The sequence below is a fragment of the Prosopis cineraria genome, unplaced genomic scaffold (assembly GCF_029017545.1).
Source record: "Prosopis cineraria cultivar Desert tree isolate PC_DT_omini unplaced genomic scaffold, ASM2901754v1 PC10, whole genome shotgun sequence".
In the NCBI taxonomy this organism is placed as follows: domain Eukaryota; kingdom Viridiplantae; phylum Streptophyta; class Magnoliopsida; order Fabales; family Fabaceae; genus Prosopis; species Prosopis cineraria.
This window is the reverse complement of record NW_026555341.1, coordinates 29,789,401-29,796,508: the sequence shown is the minus strand read 5'-3', so window position 1 is coordinate 29,796,508 and position 7,108 is coordinate 29,789,401. Positions and strand designations below refer to the sequence as shown.

Below are 7,108 nucleotides of genomic sequence, written 5' to 3'. Positions count from 1 at the left end.
TAATTTTATAAAATATTTGAAACTAACGGTGTTAAGTTAATGAAAGATACTCAATAAAATCAATAGAACTAATTGAAACCTTATATTTATTTTGCTTAGATTTAAGAATATTTTCTATTCATTAAATATTATTAGGATATTTATTAATTATTATTAAGTTCATCTATATATTGTAAGCAATAATACTCGTACATCACTTTTCATTTCTTTCTCCCAATAACTTCTTTCATGGTATTAGAATAGTTAATTATATTTATACTTTGTCTAGGTTGAAGATTTGTTTTATATAGATAAATGAGCCTTCCCTCCCTCTTTATTGTTTATTTCTTTTAAATTTTTTGGCCTAGTGATTCATTCCTGCAAAAATCATTCTGAAGTTTGCCACCTAGAGATTCATGCCTTTAAGAATCACTCCCAAGTTTGCTAGGGGAGAAGCTAGTTTACTACGACCATTATTTTTTTCACTCTCAAGTTTGCCTCCTAGTAATTCACTCCTAAGTTTGTTAGGGGGATTAAGAGAAGCTAGCATGAAATATGAATCACTAGGAGGCAATAGTGATTCATATTTCATGCCTCCAATAATTACTCTTGAATAGAGTTAGTAATTCAAGCCACGAACCTACTCAAAAAATGTTAAGGCCAGGCTTGGGCTTTTTTAAAAAGGTAGCATATTTTATGCCTAATGCAAATAAGCTTGGCTATTGAAATTTCAAGTTCTATATATATGTAGAGTCGATAATTTTGGTTAGGCTTGGTTATATGATGGGCTTTTTGAAAAGGTGGCATACTTTAAGCCAAATCTAAATAAGCCTAGCCCAAATTCAGTCTAACCTAAATAAGCCTGATTGCTAAAATTTTTGACTCTATGTGTATGTAGAGTTGATAATTTTGGCCAAGCCTAAGGGGCTAGCCAAAACCCGACTGAAGAAAGTTAAGTTTGGGTTTGATTATATGAGTTTTTTTAAAAAGATAGGATACTTTAACCCTGACCTGCCAGAATTACCAACTTTACTCTCAAATTTGTTGGAGATCGAGAGAATCTAGTTTTGTTTTAGCCATACCTTGCTTCTATATGATGATTCAACCTCCAAGAATCACTGCTAATAGGATTAAGAGAAGCCAGTGTGTTCTTGCCATACCTCTTCTTCACTCTTAAGTTTTATGCCTAATGATTCATGCCTTTGAGAATCACTCTCCCTAGGATTAAGAGAAGCTAGTACGTTCTGGCCGTACCTAGCTTCTTCACTTCTAAGTTTTTTGCCTAATGATTCAAGCTTTTGAGAGTCACTCCCAAGTAGTTTGCCCAGTGATTCATCCTCCGAGAATCACTTCAAGCATCTTGAGTTTGAGGGAAAGTGCTAGGATATATTATTTATGAAGATTCATTTTGTTTAGATTTAGGAAATATTTTCCATTCATTAAATATTATTAGGATGTTCATTAGTTAGTATTAGGTTCATTTAGAAAGCTCATTAAATCAAAAAAGTATGCGTCTTTTCCGGTCTCTATTTCTTTCTTCCATGACGACTTCTTTTAATTCCAAATGTTTCTAAATTTACAAAAGGAAGGAATAGCATCAGCAGCCTCTTAAGGAAGAAATTAACTTCATGTGAAACTCTAATCTTCCAAATACTTTTTCATTATTTTGTTTTTTTTTTTTTCAATATGCACTGGGAGCTTCATTCAACATAAGAACAACCAAAGAGTACGAACCACAAACAGAAGAGATAGAAAGAAAACCAATTGAACATCTAAAAAAGAAAAAACTACAACTACCCAAACCTATTAAGTAGGTGATTGGTCAAAAAGGTTAAAATCATAGGGAAGACTAAGAGCCAACTTAGCAAGATAGTTGGCCGTCCTAAATAATTTTCCATTATTCTAGGTGAACTTTATATGATGCAAACCCTGTCTATATACCCATCTATCTTCTCTCCTTGGCGTAGAAGAATAAACACACAGCAATCTTAGTGTCATAAATACCCTCGTCTCTTTAAAACTTCAGCCATAAATGGCATATTTTTCAAATCCTTAAAAGGACAAAATAAGAGAAAATAGGTGCTTACTTGGCTGCCGAGGATCTTTCCAAAAACGAGTGGCCTTTCCATTACCAATGCTGAGAATAACATTGCCTTCTAACACTCTTCCTTCAAAGTTGATTGATTCGGTTTCCGCAAATTCCCCAACCCAACTCACATAATTATTATAAGGGTTATATTTCCTTGTTTGACTTATTGGTGTGCAACGTGACTTTCAAATTTTTTTAGAAATGAACCTTTCTATCAAGTAATTAACCTCAATTTGTACATTGCAGCACCTGAATTTTATCACAGTGAATTAGCCATCCTAATCAAGAGTGTGATGTGTGTGCATAAGTTTATTTGTATGTGCATGTAGCGAGAGAGAGAGAGAGAGAGAGAGAGAAATAGTATGATGTATGCTCACTTCGTAATTGGTCAAATCCACTGGATCAGCAATTTTCTCTTACAAATATCATTCATGTTTTCTGGACGAGGAATACAATGACCAAACAATTGATGTCAGAATTAGAACAAAAGCTGACAACAAAACAAAGAAGAATTCAACAATTTAATCAGAGAAAGACATAGAATTGATTATTATTGCACTGAATTTGAAATTGAAACAGATTTGAAGGAAAACAAAGTGAAAAAGACATATATACCGCATGATCTAGCTCAGTCTGCAGCGGGTGGTCCTTTGCGGAATTAGTGTTCTTCGTCGACAAATACGAATTTTCCAAATCTATTTAGTTTAAAATTGATGGGTTTGACTTCTTATTTTCCTGTTCAAATCCAACACAGAACAACAAATTATCATTATCAAATGCATAATATAGAGGAAGAAACCTGGTTCAAAAGCTAGTCACAAGCAAGATCCTTTGAATCTAAGAAAACAGGATTTTCAGTTTATTTCCTTTAGGAAATATCTCTTTCCATTTTGCCATAAAGTCATAGCCGCGACCTCTTTTTGTCAATCATCCAGTTTTAGTTTAATGAAACACATATAAAGCCAGCTCTCAAAAGTTCTGATATATATAAAATATATTCAATGGAACTAATAAAAGATAAAGAGCTACCAAACCATGCACATTTTGACCAATTACAAAGAAGGAATATGTGTTCGTTCCAGTGTTTCTAGCTTGCCCAGTTTCACAGACTTTTTACAATAGACAGCACTACAGTAAAATAGGCTCTCACCTTCTATAACACTCTTCTTCCCTCAATAATGCTAGACCAAATCCGGGACGGCCTACTCCATTTTTTTAAGCCTCATCAAAACCACTCTTCGGAAATGAAACCCCCTTTAAGATTTTAGCCCACAGGTGGTTTGGTTCCTGTAAGATTTCCCAACCCAACTTGGCTAAAAAGGCCAAATTATAAGCCTAAAAAAAAATATATGAAAAAAAAATTCATATAAACAATTCAGTCATAAATAATTTCAAACCAAAAAAAAAAATCATATCAATCAAATGTTTGACAAAATTCATAGTCCAAGTTTCGTCTTTTTTTAATTAAATATTTATCCTTCACTATTCTAAATATATTGTTTTTTTTAAAAAATTCAAAGGCTCTGTTTTCTCAATTCAATAAAGAATTAAGCTCTTCTAGGCCAAGAGCGCAGCCAAACATACATGTATGATAAACAAAATCTTGTCACAGTACAATATAAAAAAGAAAGCACTAGCATACCAAATTCAGTTGACAGTCTGAAGTAGAGAAGAATGGTGCCATCTGATCTAAAGATCAAACACTCCCATAAAAGTCATTCTTGATTCTAACCATCATCATGTCTTCTCAAGGCATCAGCTAAATCAGGACAAACTTAAATATACTAATCTTCTTTCACATCAATATTAAAATTTTTAACAGCATCCAACTTAGAATTCCAAAACATCGTATAATCACGCAACGTAGAACTTAATGAATCTACAATATAAAAACCTCAAAGATAGACCCATATCTGAGTTATTTCCATGAGGAAGGGTTTGAAATAGTTTTCCTCAATTGCAGTATTTATAGGAAGATCCTGTCCGCCCTCTAGATTGTATAAATTATTCCCTCGTTATTCACTTGTTAGAGACATTCTTCAGAAGCTGCCCATTGTGGCATGGTTGGTCACTCACGGCCTCTAGCAAGATGATCCAATTATCTTGGTGAAAGAAGACAAAGATCTTCTGTGTTCCCCTACGAATCAAGAAGGAATTCTGAACAGTACAAAGACACCACAAATTTCTAGCACGACTCAATCCAGTTCTCCGATCCCCAAAATTTCTGCAGTAAAACCAGTTGCCGCCGATGACACTCCAACCACCTTCGGTGATCACGCCGTAGAGATTTGACGCTCGCACATGGGGGAACCCTAAGAGAGAAAGATTCAGGAGATACCCTGAGTTTCAGTGGCTCTCCTAATATTTAATCCGAAACAGAGGGAAGAAACGCGTAAACCTTCAAACTTTAATTTCCAGCTACATAAATTCATTCAAACATGAGAATATTAGATACCTTGCAAGCTTGTGGGCTTGACGGAGATCGGATTGTCCTCATGAGAGGAATCACCATTTTTTGTTGATAAACCCAGAAGACTATGAGGACATTGTGGCTATTTGTCTGTGGACACCAGGAGCGTCAGGTTTTACGGTTTTAAAACACTCAACGGCTAGTGGTTTTGTGACCGTTGGATGGTTATTTTCAAATGTAATAATATATCCGGAAATTAAAAGCGTATAATGAATCTAATTTAGGAAGCTAACTATAGCCCCCCATATCCAAAGCCCAAATAAAACATGGCTCGACGGTTCATTTTCAAATGGTTAAGAGTAAATATATTTACTATCCCTGTATTATGACTTAACCCTTTTATTTTGAAAGCATACATAAACTTTCCTTAAAATTAAAATATATGCGACATAAATTTCTATCTCTACCGACAAAATAATTTTTCTCCATAACTAAAAAAATTGTAATAAATAAATTTTCAAATTTTTGTTATATTATAAAATTTATTAATTTTTATTTTTATCAAATTTATTGAAACTTATTTGTTTTTGTTTTCAAAAATTTGTAAAAACATATTTTTGTTCATCACGTATATAAAATGACATAAGTTAAAGAGATTATATAAATAATCTAAATTTAAAATTTAAAATTTGTAAACTTGTTTTTTACAATGAAATTATGTAATTGTCAAAAGGGTTAATGAGCAAAATGAATCATGAACTCTTATTCGAAAAGCGCCCTAGACTCTGACCTTTTAAAATATGTAAAATAAACTCTAAATTTTTAAATTCGTAGTAAAATGAACCCTGACCGTTAATTTTTTTAATGCCATTACTGTTCACATGGTACTATTCACCGTGGGCCCAGTTAATGTCGTGTCATTATTAATTAGTGCCACAAATCCTTCATCATGCAAAATATTCATGATTATTGAAAAGTTATGGTAGTATCCTAACGAACAGGGTATAAGTCCAGACTTCGATAGAAACATGCATATATGAATATTTTATAGGTATTATCGTTTTGAAAATCGTTGGCTAGGATGGAGTGCTAAGAATAATATTAATATCTTATTATTTGGTTTGAGTTTTAAATCTTGACTAATATTCTTTCTTTACATTTCTATGGAACCTGAAGGTGATGATATCATAAAAGAGGAGATCTTCTACAAAGATGTTTATAAATCTTTCCTTTTTTTGTTGAACTATCTCTGGCTCTTCCTCCCTTCATGAAAGATGATCATCCTCTTCAAATAACATTTTTAAAGAAGAAATCCATTTTCCAGAAATTAACCAAGACAATGACATATGGAAAATGCTAGAAGTTGATAAAAATGCCCTTTATAAACCAGAAGGAAAATTATTCTTTAAATTTGATTATATTATTAGATATGTTGAAGATGTAATTCCTGTTAACCTTTCAAAGGAAGAATTTTTCTTCTATCTAATGAGTCCATTAAATACCACTGAAAAAATTATAAATTTAACAAATTGGATGTGTCCAAGTTGCCATTAAACCACTGGTTAGAGAAGGATTAATGTTTCTTGTCTCCTTTCCTTAAAGATATCTAACATGAGTTATTCTCTGACTTATTGTTAGGTACTGTAGAGGCTGGCTTGCATGTAAGACCAATCTGTTTCAATAGTTATTCAAACAAGATCGTCAGCCTTATGTATGAAAACATTATAGATATTTTGAAATTAAATGTAAAACTACATTGTTTTTGTATGAAACCAGGATCTATCCTAGCAGATTTGCTCTATAGGATCTAATATGAAGTCATAAACTTTTCAAGTTCCAGAGCCAAATCAATGTCATCCTTCCTAAAGTCATTCAATGGCATACCTGCTAGAAGAATGAGTTATGGAAAATGTAACCCTTGCTGTGCCACAGCCAACTCCTAATATTGAGAGTATTAGGCAAACATCTATAGGAATTGTAAGATTAGTGTTTGATAGAAGGAATTCATTTAATGACACTTCTTTAGGCAGGATCAAGAACCTTTAATGATTTTAGAATTATACCTCATGAATTACCAAGGCATTCAATCTCTTCAATACCCCTGACCATGCCTTCAACATACATCTACAAGGCCTAGATGCATCATCCAATATCTCAAGGCTAACCTATCAAAGAGATAAGGAAGATTAGAATGGTAAATCCATGTGGTATGGCCCACACTAAGTTTTCACGTAGTGGTTGGCATATTTCATTATTATATGTGCTTAGTATTGCCAAAAATCTATGGGTGTGGCATGGGTTGAACACAATGCTCAATATCACCAATTTTGGAGACGGTGTAGATTAAGCACGTATGACACCCTAAAATTTAAGAAAGGAGAACCCATAGTCAAACAATGAGTACGGGAGCCTTTAGCTGGGTGACCCTTCACAATTAGAGAGCAAGGCTAATATAAAAAGGGGGACTAGACCTATACGAGTTGTTAGACTATAGGTTCAATCATAAGATATAAGGAATGAGGGATATAAGGTAGTTGCATTGATCATGTGGCATAATATCATGTGTTATAATATGATTAATGTGTGATTGACCTATACGATATAAACTGCCTATTCGCTTATATGTGACA

The 7,108-nt window shown here is 33.3% G+C and overlaps 1 long non-coding RNA gene across 2 annotated transcripts; it reads right to left on the bottom strand.

Annotated features, from left to right (window-relative positions):
* Nucleotides 1-1,732: 1,732 nt before the first annotated feature.
* On the bottom strand, nt 1,733-4,636 carry LOC129284378 (uncharacterized). Of its 2 annotated transcripts, XR_008586851.1 has the most exons (5): nt 4,524-4,636; nt 3,711-4,380; nt 3,219-3,355; nt 2,684-2,803; nt 1,733-2,506 (listed from the first exon to the last, which is right to left on the bottom strand). It is a non-coding gene; the product is annotated as an uncharacterized LOC129284378 (long non-coding RNA). The 2 variants fall into 2 exon arrangements; XR_008586850.1 differs by lacking the exon at nt 3,219-3,355 and having other exon boundaries at nt 1,739-2,506.
* Nucleotides 4,637-7,108: the final 2,472 nt, after the last annotated feature.